This window comes from Odocoileus virginianus, chromosome 24 (assembly GCF_023699985.2).
Source record: "Odocoileus virginianus isolate 20LAN1187 ecotype Illinois chromosome 24, Ovbor_1.2, whole genome shotgun sequence".
In the NCBI taxonomy this organism is placed as follows: domain Eukaryota; kingdom Metazoa; phylum Chordata; class Mammalia; order Artiodactyla; family Cervidae; genus Odocoileus; species Odocoileus virginianus.
The window spans coordinates 20,392,199-20,406,580 of NC_069697.1; the positions used below are offsets into that span (position 1 = coordinate 20,392,199).

At 38.5% G+C, this 14,382-nt stretch overlaps 1 long non-coding RNA gene across 1 annotated transcript in view; it reads right to left on the minus strand.

Annotated features, from left to right (window-relative positions):
* The window catches only part of LOC139030910 (uncharacterized), a 104,462-nt gene that overhangs the window by 22,425 nt on the left and 67,655 nt on the right, over window positions 1-14,382 (minus strand). The window contains exon 3 of the long non-coding RNA XR_011483351.1: window positions 11,345-11,399. This is a non-coding gene — a long non-coding RNA (uncharacterized lncRNA). The remainder of the gene's footprint in view (window positions 1-11,344; window positions 11,400-14,382) is intronic.

Below are 14,382 nucleotides of genomic sequence, written 5' to 3' on the forward strand. Positions count from 1 at the left end.
GTTTCATGGTTTACAAATAATATTTTAAAGATTTTTAGGAGATTCCTTAAAAAAAAACACAACAACAACAACAACTAGGACTTCCCTGGTGGTCCACTGGTTGGGAGTCCACCTACGAATGCAAGTAATGAGGATTCAATCCCTGGTCTGTGAGGATCCCACATGCCACCGGGCAGCTAAGGCTGTGCCTCACGACTACTGCGCCCATGTTCTAGAACCCAGGAGATGTGACTACTGAGCCCATACGCTGCAAATACTGAAGCCCACACGCCCTAGAGCCTGTGCTCCACAACAAGAGAAGCCATCACAACTAGAGAGTAGCCCTGCTCGCCGCCAGCGAGAGAAAGCCCACACGCAGCAACAAAGCCAACCACAGCCAGAAATAAACAAAGCTTTCAAATCTGAAAATAGAACTGCCATATGATCCTGCAATCCCCTTCCTGGGCACAGACCTGGAGATGACCATAATTCAAAAAGATACAAGCCCCCCAGTGTTCACAGAAACAGTATTTACAATAGCAAAGACATGGAAGCAACATAACCATGAATGGATAAAGAAGATGTGGTATAGATATGTTACGGACTATTACTCAGCCATAAAAAAGAATGAAATAATCCATTTGCAGTAACATGGATAGACCTAGAGATTACCATACTAAGTGAAATAAGCTTGACAGAGAAAGACAAATATCAGATGACACTACTTATATGTGGAATTCTTTAAAAAATGAAACAAATGAACTTATGTTCAGAAATAGACCCACAGACATAGAAAAGGAACTTATGGTTACCAAAGGGGAAAGGAGTGGCAGAGGGATAAAACAGGAGTTTGATATACACACTGTAGGATGCTGTGCTGTGCTAATCAGTCAGTCGTGTCCGACTATTCGCAAGACCATGGACTGCAGCCCGACAGGTTCCTCTGTCCAGGGGATTCTCCAGGCAAGAATACTGGAGTGGGTGGCCATGCCCTCCTCCAGGGATATCTTCCCAACCCAGGGATTGAACCCAGGTCTCCTGCATTACAGGCAGATTCTTTACTGTCTGTGCCCACCAGGGAAGCCCTAGAATACTGGAGTGGGTAGCCTGTCCCTTTTCCAGAGGATCTACCCAACCAGGGAATCAAATCGAGGTCTCCTGCACTGCAGGCAGATTCTTTACCAGCTGAGCTATCAGGGAAGTCTAAACCATATAAATAGATAACCAAGGAGGACAAGAAACCATACTCAATATTGTGTAATAACACGTAAGGGAAAAGATCTGAAAAAAATGTATGTATGTATAACTGAATCACTTGCTGCATACCTGAAACTAACATAACATTATAAATCAACTATACTTCAATAAAAAAATTTTTAAAGATTTTTAGTATTTTGTATTTATTTTTGTACAAATTAGAAAAATACATAACTAGTACCTTAAATCCAAACTATATAGATACAAAAATTGTTTAAAAATAAAGTAAACACAGAACCATGGTAAGTTAATCTATAGTAAAAATTAAGAAAATACAAGAGACAGTATTATACAGATACAGCAAAAATTAAGAAGGTGGCTTATAAATGATTAAAGTCTGAAAATGTTGGTAATAAGCAATGGGGAGTCCGTGGAAAGTTTTAAGTATGGACTATATCCTAGAACACTATTTGTGTTGGGGCTAGGGGGTTGGGGAACTAGAGGCATTTATTAAAGGGGATTGCATTTCTCTTCCTGAACCAATGTAGACTACAAACTTTTTGAGTTCATGCTTTAGTATAAACTCTAATTTGAACCCTGAAGTCCTTAGACAATTCTCTAAGACCCTCCTTTTAATAATTTTAAATACCTATGGCTTCATTTGAGAAGGCAATGGTAACCCACTCCAATGTTCTTGCCTGGAGAATCCCAGGGACGGAGGAGCGTGGTTGGCTGCCATCTCTGGGGTCGCGCAGAGTCAGACACGACTGAAGTGGCTTAGCAGCAGCAGCAGCAGCATTTTCATCTTGAACAACTGGATATATATTTAAGTGAATAATTTTGGTAGAAATGTACAGTGGTCAAAATGACTTCTGTGGTGTACAGTAATGAGACACTAACCATGTCTACTGAATGCTGGTGATCTATGTAATTAGTTAATTTGATTTACATAGACCCTGGTGACTAGTTTTTAAAAATATGTCTGGTACATTACATATTGGGCTTCTCTGGTGGCTCAGTGGTGAAGAATCTTCCTGCAATGCAGGAGATGCAGGTTCAGTTCCTGGGTCAAGAAGATCCCCTGGAGAGGGAAAGAGCAACCCACTCCAGTATTCTTCCCTGGGAATTCCTATAGACAGAGGAGCCTGGTGGGCTATAGTCCATGGGGTTGTACATGACTTAGTGACTAAACAACAACAACATTATATATTAATCATGTTTTTTTTTTAATTTTCTATACTTCATGAAAATTTGACATCAGGGGCCTTGTGGACAGAGGAGGACCTACCCATTCCAGGCTTAGCTAATTCCTAGAGATAAACAATGTGCTTGTAAGCATACCTTTCATAAGCAAACCAACCCATGCTGAGTCAATACTCCCACCCACCTCCATAATCAGGCACCTGCAATCTGGGACACTACCCCCGGCCCTCAGTCACCCGAGAGTCACCCCTCACTCCTTCTGCCTCCTGACTAAACCTGCTGCTTCTCCAGCGGTCCTGTATGGCTTGGTGTATCTTCTCTTCCTGGGAACTATAAGCAAAATGCTCCTTTCAAAAACAGTTGTATCTGTGTCTGTTATCTTACCATATTTGACTAAAACAAGATTCTGGGTACATTTTAAAACACATTAAAGAAATTCAATAGACAAATATTTGTTAAATAAATGAGTAAATGACTATCTCTACCCACTTAAAACATGTCTCTCTTTTACCTTAATTATTCTCATGTGGTTAAAAGACATTTTCATTATTAATAGTTCTCTATGGTAATCATCTTCTCATGCAACCAAAGATTGGATTTGCAAGAAATTTGAGCTCAGAGTAACCTCAGTTCAGTTCAGTTCAGTCGCTCAGTCGTGTCTGACCTACACATGGTCAAATGACACCAAGAAACTATGGCCTGCAAGGCAGCATTATTTCTTGGTTCCAGGAAGAAATCCAAAAAGAATTGTCCCCAGCCAACAAAAGCATTTTTCTGTATCTTCCTACATGAGATGTTATTTTTGTATGCCAGAGTAGATTAACTGGCATAACAAACAACCCTAAATCTCAATTGCATATGATAATAAAATTTATTTCTTAATCATCAAAATCCATTGCAAGTGTTAATAGCTGGACAGCTCTCTTGGCTGCCTCTGTGACTCAGTAATCAAGGATTCTTTCATCATGCGATACTGCCAGTTTCAAATGTGGTCTTCAAAGTCATCAGAGAAGGTGAGAAAATTATGCAAAAGGCTTATCAGATACATATTCAACTCTACACACAAACGGCAATCAAAATGTCTACATACATTTTATTGGTGAGTAGTCATAACCCCCCTAGCCCTTCCAAAGATGCCAGGGACTAGGAAATGTCTCTCGCTTACCAGCAGTCACCTTGCACTAAAAAAGAGGAGCTCAAATCTTCAGCAGTCAGTTGACCTTCTTTCATTATTTCAAGACATGTGACCCACACCTGCATCCTGGTGACAGAGTAACTATGGGTTGGTCAAGTGATAATGCAAACCAATGGTTTTTAACTGCTTGGGAGATTGTGAATCTGATAAAATTTATGGACTCTCTCCCTAGAATAACATATAAGCATAATAAACACACACCATTTTCAAAGAACTTCAAGAGCTTCATGGACTTCCTAAATAGCCCATCATTGAAGTAATAAGAGGGCCATAAACCTATACTCCTGGTGTAACTGGCATATTTGGTTTGAGTTATATTTTGAATAGTGTTGTAAATCATGAACCATGGACAAACTTAGATTATTTTTCTTGCTGGATTGAGTTTTTAAATGTAAATGCTATAACTAAGAGATCCAGAATATCAGCAGTGTGTCATCCAACTTTTAGATGCCAGTTTTGTGCTGAGCAGAAATTTTTCTCTCTACTACTGCAAAAGAGTTTATGTTGGCATCCTGCCATCCGTTTGCCACTCTCCAATCCATTTTACATGCCAACCAGAGTGATATCTAAAAATTCTAATTTTTTCATGTCACTCCCTCCTAAAGACCTTCCAGTGGATAAAGACTTAACCCCCTAACATTGCGTGCTGCTCCATTTTTTCACTCCCTCCAACTGGCCTTTCCTTCCCTTCCTCCCACCTCAGGCCTCTGCACGCGCCTCTGCAGCTTCCGTAAGTTGCTTTCCTTTCATTCTGTATGTATATAGTTAACTTCCATTCCTCCTGCAGATCTCAGCTCAACTGCCATTTCCTCAGAGAAGCCTTCATAGACACATGGAGTAAGTCACGTCTCCTATATGTTCTTAGAGCACCCTGTAAATTTTCCTCCTAGTGATCATCATCGTTTATAAGCATGTGTGATTATTTGATTTGTCTGGGTCATTACCACTCAAAAGGAAGGTCCATGAGGGTACAGACTGTGGGTAAGCTCCTGGTGCCACAACTCGGCACTTGGCTTAACACGTGGACTATAATGGGCACTCATTATTTACTAAATATTGGATGAATGAGGATGAGTGAATGAACGACTGTTGCCTATGGTTTACTTTATATCTTGAGAAAGAAAGAACGAAGTGATGAAGGGTCTTATAATCAAATTATTTTCTCTTTCTGAGGAATGAATAGAATAACCAAATTAGTGAATGGTATGATTTTAAGGACCTTCACAGTTAGGCAACGACTTTACTGCTCTGTGCGGCAATCTCTTCTCTTAGATAACGTCTAATACAAGAGAAGAAACAGGTAGGAAAACATGTGTCTATCATTATTTTATACCTACCACAAAGGGAAGGGCTCATTGACAGAGTGAGGGCACCCCCACTGCTCTCACTACATCAATACAAGGAATTGGTAAGTAAGAGATTGTTGGATTCATCCAGGAAGATTTCCTGGGGGAGACAGTTTGAAGGCCTCGTTATGAAACTCCTTTATTGAAATATATTTGGTAGCCTGAATGCCAACAAAAGATTTTCCCCACAAATCTTGCTTTCTAGCTTTTCTGTGTTGTTATCACAAGGGTAAAGCCATAAATTAAGAGAAAGGCGGCAAGGCAAAAATCAGGATGCCATTCTAGTTCCCAAGCAGAGAATAAGACTTTATTTTACACACACACACATACACACACACACACACATAAAATTGAAATATAATTGATTTATAATCTTGTGTTAGTTTCTGGTATACAGTAAAGTGATTCAATTAAATACACATTTGTAAATGTATATACAGAGAGAGAATATAAAAAGATTGTATATATAAAGAGTATGTAAACATATTCTTATATCTCTTATAAATATATTCATGCATATATATTCTTTTTCAGATTCCTTTTCATTATAATTTATCATAAGGTACTGAATACAGTTCCTTGTGCTAGATGGCAGGGCCTTCCCCTGCTTCCATCCTGGTTTCCCCTCTGACAGCTGTAAGTTTGTTTTCTATGAGTCTATTTCTGTTTTGTAAATAAGTTCCTTTGTATCATTTTTTTAAGATTCCACACATAAGGGACATCATATAATACTTGTCTTTCTCTATCTGACTTACTTCATTTAGTATATAATTTCTAGGCATATCCATGTTGCTGCAAATGGCTTTATTTCACTCTTTATGGCTGAGTAATAGTCCATCACACATCTATGCCACATCTTCTTTATGCATCCAACTGTTGCTGGACATTTAGGTTTTTCCATGTTTTGGCTATTGTAAATAGTGCTGCTGCGAACATTGTGGCACATGTTATCTTTTCAAATTAGAGTTTTCTCTGGATTTATGCCCAGGAGTGGAATTGCTGGATCATATGGAGAACAAAACTTTAAATAGTTGTGTCTCATACTCTCTCTGGTAGATTTTATTATTTTTTAAAATATTCACTTCCACGTGGGGGGATTTTACATTCCTACAAATCACAGTCATGTGATTTTCTCTGGCAAATGACACAGCAGTGGCAGTGACATATATAGAAGCTTTGAGAGTTACTGTGAGGTTCCACCACCTCTCTCTTTGTCCTCTGACACAGAAGTCTACCATGTCCTCCATGAAGCTCTACCAACCTGGATGTCAAGGTGAAGAAGACGAGGAACAGAGCCATGACTGACCTACCACCTACATGTAACATGACCAACATGTTAGCTTTTATTCCTGTAAGGCGCTGGATATTTAGGGGTTTGCTACTGCAACATTACCCAGAAAAAGACGCCTGATAAACTCTCCTTCACAAAAACTGTATGTAATTCAACTCAAATTTAGAGCTATATGCCTAATGAAAGAATCATCATTCCTATTTGGATGGGCCATTTTTATCCAAGTGCCCAGCATCAAAAAGTATAACAGCAGTCACAAGGAAGAAAGTGGAATTCTCAACTACGGAGCCACTGGCCTGATTTCTGCACTCACTGACTGGAGAGATGGGGAAGCCAGCTTGTCTTGTAGCTCACTACTGGACATCCAGGAAGATTCTACTTTAGCTAGAGAGGAACACTAACAGTAGATGCCTGACAACTGGATGAGGACTTCCTTTCTGGGGAAGGAAAATCAATGGATAAATAAACCTGCTGATATTACTTAAAAAAAAAGAAAGCTGAGTCAAATCTCATCATGATATAATTTTTTAATAGTATCATCTCATAAAGAAATTTTAAAAAACTTATTCAAGACAAAAAAATTATAAAATTTGGCTAAGTTCTTGTGTGGGCTTCTCAGTTGTCTGAAGTGGTAGAAAGTCTGCCTGTCAATGCTGGGGCTGCAGGAGATGCAGGTTTGACCCCTGCGTTGGGAAGATCCCCTGGAGGAGGAAGTGGCAACCCACTCCAGGATTCTTGCTGGAGGGGTCACAAAGAGTCAGACACACGACTGAGCAAATAGGCAGAAGTTCTTGCTTAACACTCTTTCTTCCTTCTTGTCTCCTTTCCACTTCCTCCTGTTACTGCTCCTCTTCTCTTCTCTTTCTCCCTTGTCCTTGCCTAAAATCTACTCATGGCCATCTTTGAAAGATGCAAAGATGATAGAAATGAATAGACATAGACATACAGAATTTTAGATATATCCCTATTGAAAGCAAAAGATTAATATACCACTTATTTCTAGGGGTTCAGTTCATAATTCAAAAACATTAAAAGAACTTGCTTAACCCTAAACCTCTAAAGCTTGAAAGACTCTCTAAAAACTGCTTGAAATTTAAGACTTTTGACACTTTCTTTTAAGTATGCTGAAGTATATTCCCATTTCCCCCAGGGTTAGCTGCCATGAACAGCTTTAATTCAGCTTCATAAGCTTTCCTTGAGTGCACGCTAGGACCATAAATTCTTCATGTACAACTTGCAGTTTGAAAGTACAGGTTAACTTACTGAAGAGCCTTTTTATCATGAACTTTTTATCCCAAGATCAATTCAAGTTTAACAGCACCTCCCCCCAACACACACACTAATATTCCTGAATTTAAATTTTGGTATACATTACCAATTATTACTTCCTATTGTCAAGCAATACTGTCCACCTCTAAAATGTGGAAAGGTTTTTAAAAGCTGCATGTGCCAAGCTAGATTTACCATTTAATCATTCAAGTCACTTTCTGGAACCTGAGCATCTATGTGTAATTCAGACACCTCAGTGTTTAGTCCCTGTGAAACCCATTTAAAACTAGGAGTAGAAGCAGTTAGATTTATATGCCATGGTGTCTGAATCTGCAAAGGTTTTCTGGTAATCTGGTGATTCATACTAAATATTTTGTATTTACTTTTGTACTCAGCAAATATTTTGTAAATTTGTGAAAAAGGGCAAAGAGTCCTGGATATTGGGTTGGAACACAGGGATTTCTAAAAGGATTTTATATATAATATCTTTGTAACCTAACAAAAAATGTAAACGATTTACAATTTCATGACCATGAATATGATGAACTATTCTTTGTTCTGAATCACCCTAGTCCACTGTGAATGATTATAATTAGATAGATCTTCAAAGCCAATTATATATATATATGTATATATGAGAGTTGAATTTTCATAGTGGTTCTATGGTTTAAAACCACCAAGAGAAAGGGAGCATTGCAAAATACTCCAAATATACTACAGTGCATCAGTTAAGCAATACATGAAGCATATAATGATGATAATTCCTGGGTATGTCAACCAGGAAACAGAAAAGCTGGTTGTTAAGTTGCCTCACCAGGAGAGTAATGACCCTGTTTAGCTTGGGTAGGTCATTCCCTCTCCCAGCTCAGACCGTGAGGGAAGACAAAACAGGTTTGCTGAGCTGGCTCTTTTCTTTAATGCCAGATGACAAGTAAGACAGAGCCTTCAGATATCTGTGTCATCAAAACCACAAAACCCCCAGTTTATGACTTTAGAGAACACTAAGTGAGCAAAGGTTAGAACTGAGCAGAACTATCTGACATCTTGTAGTTTATTCTGTTCATTTTTAGTGATGCGATTACTAGGGCCCAGAGATGGGGGTGCCTTCTTTACCTGTACCAATAAAGCAATCACAAACATATAGAAAGGATTAGGCCCTTCTCCGTCACTCCCAGGACAGAGGTTTCCTCTCTCCCACGTCATTTGGCAACAATACCATTTCCCAAAACTGAACCCAGGAGTAAAAAGCATAAAATGTGAGCTTCTTACTAGTATTAAAATTTAAAACTGCAGTATATCTCTTGGAAATTTTAAATCTAGCAGCAATAACAAGAATGAGGTTTTATTATAAAAATTTCAAGTATGTTCATTTTTTCCCCCTGTGCTATAGGAAAAAGGACTTGCTACTCATATATCAGGCTACCAAGATAACTCCATAAATTATCTTCTGTTTGGGGTAACTTTGCATTACTCTTATCCATTCTGAAAACTCCTTAAAGGATTATAGTAAGGTATGGCAAAAAAAAAAGACATGGTTTTATCATAAAATTATCTCTAAACCAGAAGTGCTGACTTAATTTGACTTTTCTTATTATCAAACAATGTTAGAACATAATTTTTCCTATTATTAAATCTGAATATAAATTAAGAGCTATTGCTCAAATATATATATCATGTGGTTATAAAATTTGAAATGGAGTCTTATAAACACTTAAGTGAATTCAAACATACAAAAAATTACTATTAGGTCAAGAGACCACAAACTCAACATTGTCACAATTTTTGTTGATATAGCACTTGCTTTTTTGGAAATCACCTTTACAGCAATAAACTTACATAATCACATTTAATCTGATTCTTATAGTCACACCCTGTGTTTCATCAAAAATCTATGGCCTTTTTTAAAATCACTGATGTTTTTCTACAGACTCAGCTCCTAATTATTTCCTACTATTAAAAAAATGAAATTTGTCTTCAAAGGGTAACCATCTGTTACCAACCAAGATCACTTGGAAAGAATATTGATCAGGTTCTCTAAAATATTTAAAGAAAATCTGATTGGCCATGATAAAAACATCGGGATAAGTACACAGCTTTCCAATCTTGACTACAGGAAGAGATAGCTTTCATCGATATGAACACACTTTGGCACACTTTTAAAAATCAGTCTTTTTCACTTAAATAAGCAATGTCATGCTTGCATGAGTATACCTCTAAGTTTTTTCTAAAAGTGGTTTGAAGCCAAAGCTGAAAAATATTCTGCTATACATCTTGGACTATTTATTACTTCTCTTACTCTCTGTGCAGAAAAAGCAGAAACGTTAAGCTGTAATGATTTTCATCTGCTCAGTGCAGCCACAATGTGAAGAGATATCAATTGCTTAACGTTTGAAATATAAAATTCAAATGTGTACTCTACATATGTGTGTGCATTAATGTGTGTGGGTAAGGATGTGGGGGAAGTTATTTGTGGTTTAATTATTCTTAGTAAAAAAAAGTTTCTTCAACCTGCTCCAAACCAACTATTCCAACTAATCTGTGCTGGAGTTCTTTGGGGAAATTCGGAGAGGAGAGAAAGCCTTTCATTTCCCCTTTCTCCACTAGCCTACATCCTCCTTACCTCCTCCAGATACCCTGACTCAGCATGGGCTGCAGACTCAGATCCTCCTCAATGAGTAGGTTGCCCTTTCCTCCTGGAGGTAGGGCTGCCGTCTGAACAGGAGTAGAAAAGCTGTGGGCATCACCTAAGAAAGGACAGTTCCCTCTTTCTCTTAGAACTACATCCTGAAAATCCATAAAAATGAAAAGCCAGAACTTTCCTCGTGGTCCAGTCATTAAGACTTCACCTTCCAATGAAAGGGGTGCTGGTTTGATCCCTGATTGGGGAGCTAAGACCCCACAAGCCTCATGGCCAAAATATCAAAATGTAAAACGTAAGCAATGTTGTAATAGAGTCAATAAAGACTCTAAAAAACAGTCCACGTCAAAAATCTTCTAAAAAAAATAACTAAGTAAAACAGATAGCCAACAAGGACCTACTGTATAGCACAGGAAGTGTGAAGTTAAGTGAAGTCGCTCAGTCGGGTCCGACTCTTTGCAACCCTATGGACTGTAGCCTACCAGGCTCCTCCGTCCATGGGATTCTCCAGGCAAGAATACTGGAGTGGGCTGCCATTTCCTTCTCCAATAGCACCGGAAACTGCTCAATATTCTATAACAACCTAAATGGTGAAAGAACTGAAGAAGGATATAAAAAAAATAAATTAATTAAAAATTAAAATAATAAAAGCATAGGAAAGCAGACCATATGCCAGGTTGGTGGGCAATAGAATATAGGGAAGGTTCTCAGATGAGGCTCTGGAGTCAATGTGACTGAAACTGAATTCTAACTCTGAACTTCCTTTGTGAACCTAGACAAGATCTATAGATTATCTATGCCTCGGTCTCATCATCTGTAAAATGGGTATAATACTGCCTGTATTATAGAGTTATTATGTCATAGAGTCATTTGAACAGTTTTTGGTACATAATGAGCACTCAATCAATGTTAACTAAAGTTTTTTATTAAAGACTATCATCTATTGAGAGCTTACTGTGTTTCCAAGCACCCAGTTAATACAGCTCACACTTTCCTTAGAACTCTTCTCATGGATTTCTACCTTCCAAAGTGAAATCAATTCTCAACTAGCTCTTTAATGTTTCCTTTCTTTGGTTAGCGCAATCATTAGCTGATAGCACATAGAAACATGTCATTTTAATCTTTTTTTAACAGGAAATTTTACATTCTTCAATACACATGCCCACTCCTTGAAAGTTTAAAATGAGAATTTAACAATCATGAAAAAATGTATAGCCTTCACTCACCCAAACTGCATCTGCATTCTTTCATTCTTCAGTGTCAGCCAAGATAACTCACATCCTAAAGAAAAGGCAGGACAGAAACCAAAAGTATGACAACACATTCTGCCCAACTCCTAAGCATGGTTACTGAGCTAAATATATCCAGACTCTAAGGCAGTAAGGATTATACATTCTGCCAAAGGAGCCACAGCCATGACAGCAATTGTGAAAAGCTGGTGACCCTGCTAGAAACTGCAAGAGAGACTGTGTTAAGATACTTTGCGAGCTGTCAGGATGGAGTCCCAGGGCCTGTTTAAGAAACCAGGGCTTCAGTGGAAATGCCTCATCCTTTTGTAAATGAAAGGGCAGTGGTTTCCTTCCAACCCCTTCAGTGGCTTTCTTCAAGCTGCCTCAGCTCCAGAGCCTGAATCTAATTGCAGATATTTTTCATTTGTTCACCAACCACTACATTGACAACGGCAATTCAGGCCCAGGAACTTACTTACAGCATATCCAAATTATCTACTCTTCTGGAAAGCCATCTTGAAACCAGATTTTTAAAGGAAGTAGAATTTTGGGAGGGACCCACAATCCTGTTTTGCATCCTCAGGAAAACAGCTTCCCTGTAATCCCTTCATTTAAAAAAAAGTTCTCATGGATTAATCTCCCTTAGGCAGGTATAATGACTGGTATTTCAACTCCATAAACAATTCAACTGCAATAAATAAACTAAAATAATGATAATAATAATCTTTTAATAACTACATGTTTTACATGATCAATATCTTTCTTTCATTCTTTATAAACTGCTTTCTTATATATAAGATCTCTACCTTCCCATTCCTGTCACTATTTCCCAGCAGCTCTGATAAGAAAACACTCTCAATAACTCTGAGAAATGGCCAGTGGGATTATTCTAAAGGGCATAATTGCAGCTACTGAGAAAGAGACTCAATGTAATTAAGATTAAATTAGGATAAAATTGTTTTCAGAGACTGATAATTATACCGTGGGCTTCAAAATAACCAAATCTAGTGCCTGCAACCTCACCCAGACTGAGGGCAGGTGCCTTCCCACACATCTGCCATATTGTTTCAATGTCTCTTGAAGTGTGGCCAATCATAGTTTTGTGGACTTTTTTCCCACACTAGCACACAATTATATTTATCTAAGATAGTTTATATATTTGCAAATGATAGCCTTTTACAAGGGCTGCAGTGTCTATTGAGAAAATTAACCTGTATGCTATTGTTGGAGATGCTGCTCCCTCTCTCTGGGAAGTGTCTTTTGATTGCTTTCTCATGTCAACAGCTTTATTCTCTCATTGCCTTCGTTCAAGGCAACCCAAACTATATTGCTAGTGCTTACCAACAGCCATAACCCCTTCTTCTTGCCAGGCACAGAGTTAGGAAAAAATTTTCAGACTCTTTTTAAAAAAAAACAAAACAAAACAAAACACAGAACATATAGAGAAGTGATGGGTACCATTTCCAGTCCCGGGCCATGAGAACGTCCTCCTCATGACCCTTGCTCTCTTCTCTTGTCTGGATGGACCGAGAGCAGATGGTGGAGCCTTTAGATGGAAGGACTTGGTTCCTAAATGATTGTGCGGAACAGAGTCTATGCCACTGAACCCTACCATTTCACACTGAACTACGAGGTAAGGAGGGCTTCCCAGGTGGCATGAGTCGTACAGAACCCACCTGTCAATGCAAAAGACATGAGACACAGGTTCCATCACAGGGTTGGGAAAATCCCCTGGAGGAGGGCATGGCAACCCACTTCGGTATTCATGCCTGAAGAATTCCATGGACTGAAGAGCCTGGTGGGCTATAGTCCATGGGCTCGCAAAGACTCAGACATGACTGAAGTGACTTAGCTCTCTCGAACACATGATGTAAGAAATAAATCTTTGTTGTCTTGAGAAACTGAGACCTGATCTTGAAGGGTTCATCTGGTACGGGAACTAGCATTGTTCATCAAAGACAGCTATTTTTTCCATTTTCTTCTGTCTCTCCATCTCCACAGTCATCTCACATTTTCCTCCATTTCTTCCTTCTTTCATTTATACTGCAAAGAATTACTGTGTGCCCAACATACATGCTAGTAACAGAGTACACTGCACATTAACTGTGTTCAAAGTAGCCCAAATGAATAATTAACCACCTTACAATTCGACAAGCACAATTATGTGGGTCTACTAATTCTTTAGGAAAAGTGTCAGCAAACTACAATCTGGCTGTTTTGGTAAATTAAATTTTATGGGGACATAGCTGTGCTTATTCATTTACATCTTATCTGTAGTGTAGTGATCTTGGAACCTGCAAGACAGCAAGAATGACCAAGAAAGTCTTATGAACTGCAGCTTTCTTACCTCACTAGCTGAGTTGAATAGTGCTGACAGAGAAGGGTCTACAAAACAAAGTATTTTCTTGTCCTTAGCAGACAAAGTTTAAGAAAAAGCTTTAAAGATTTTGGAAAGGATTCTCAAAGGAGAGTATGCATGAAGTGGGTTTTGGAGTTCACTGTAGTAGAAAAAGAGGAAAAGTGCATTCTGGGGAAGGACAATAATAGCCAAGCAAAAATATGTGAGTTTAAGGTTCCTCAGCCAGCACTGAGAAAACACACAAGGGGGAGTGAGCATCCCCCCGGATCATCACTTACTAGTGGGAAGGAGCAGCAGGAAGCATCAGGCCAAAGGGAGATGATGCGAAATAAGCAAACCTGTTGACCTCAGACCCTTCATCCTATCTGGGTACCAAATTTTAATAAATAATATTTAATATTATATCAATACTAAATAGCATCAAGCTCAACTATAGATCAGTGAGCTGTAAGTCTTCATCTACCACTTATCAATAAACTGTAACATAGTTCTGTTTCCAGGTAATCTTACACAGACACAAAAGACCTTTTCATATATGGTAATCGTAAGAAATATTCAGACAAAATAAAAATCATACTTCTCTGCGAGATGTGCAGTGGCAGGTGCAAGGAAGACCTGATGAACTGAATTTCAGAGAATATGCCTTCTTAGATAAACAGAGTAAGTTCCCACACCT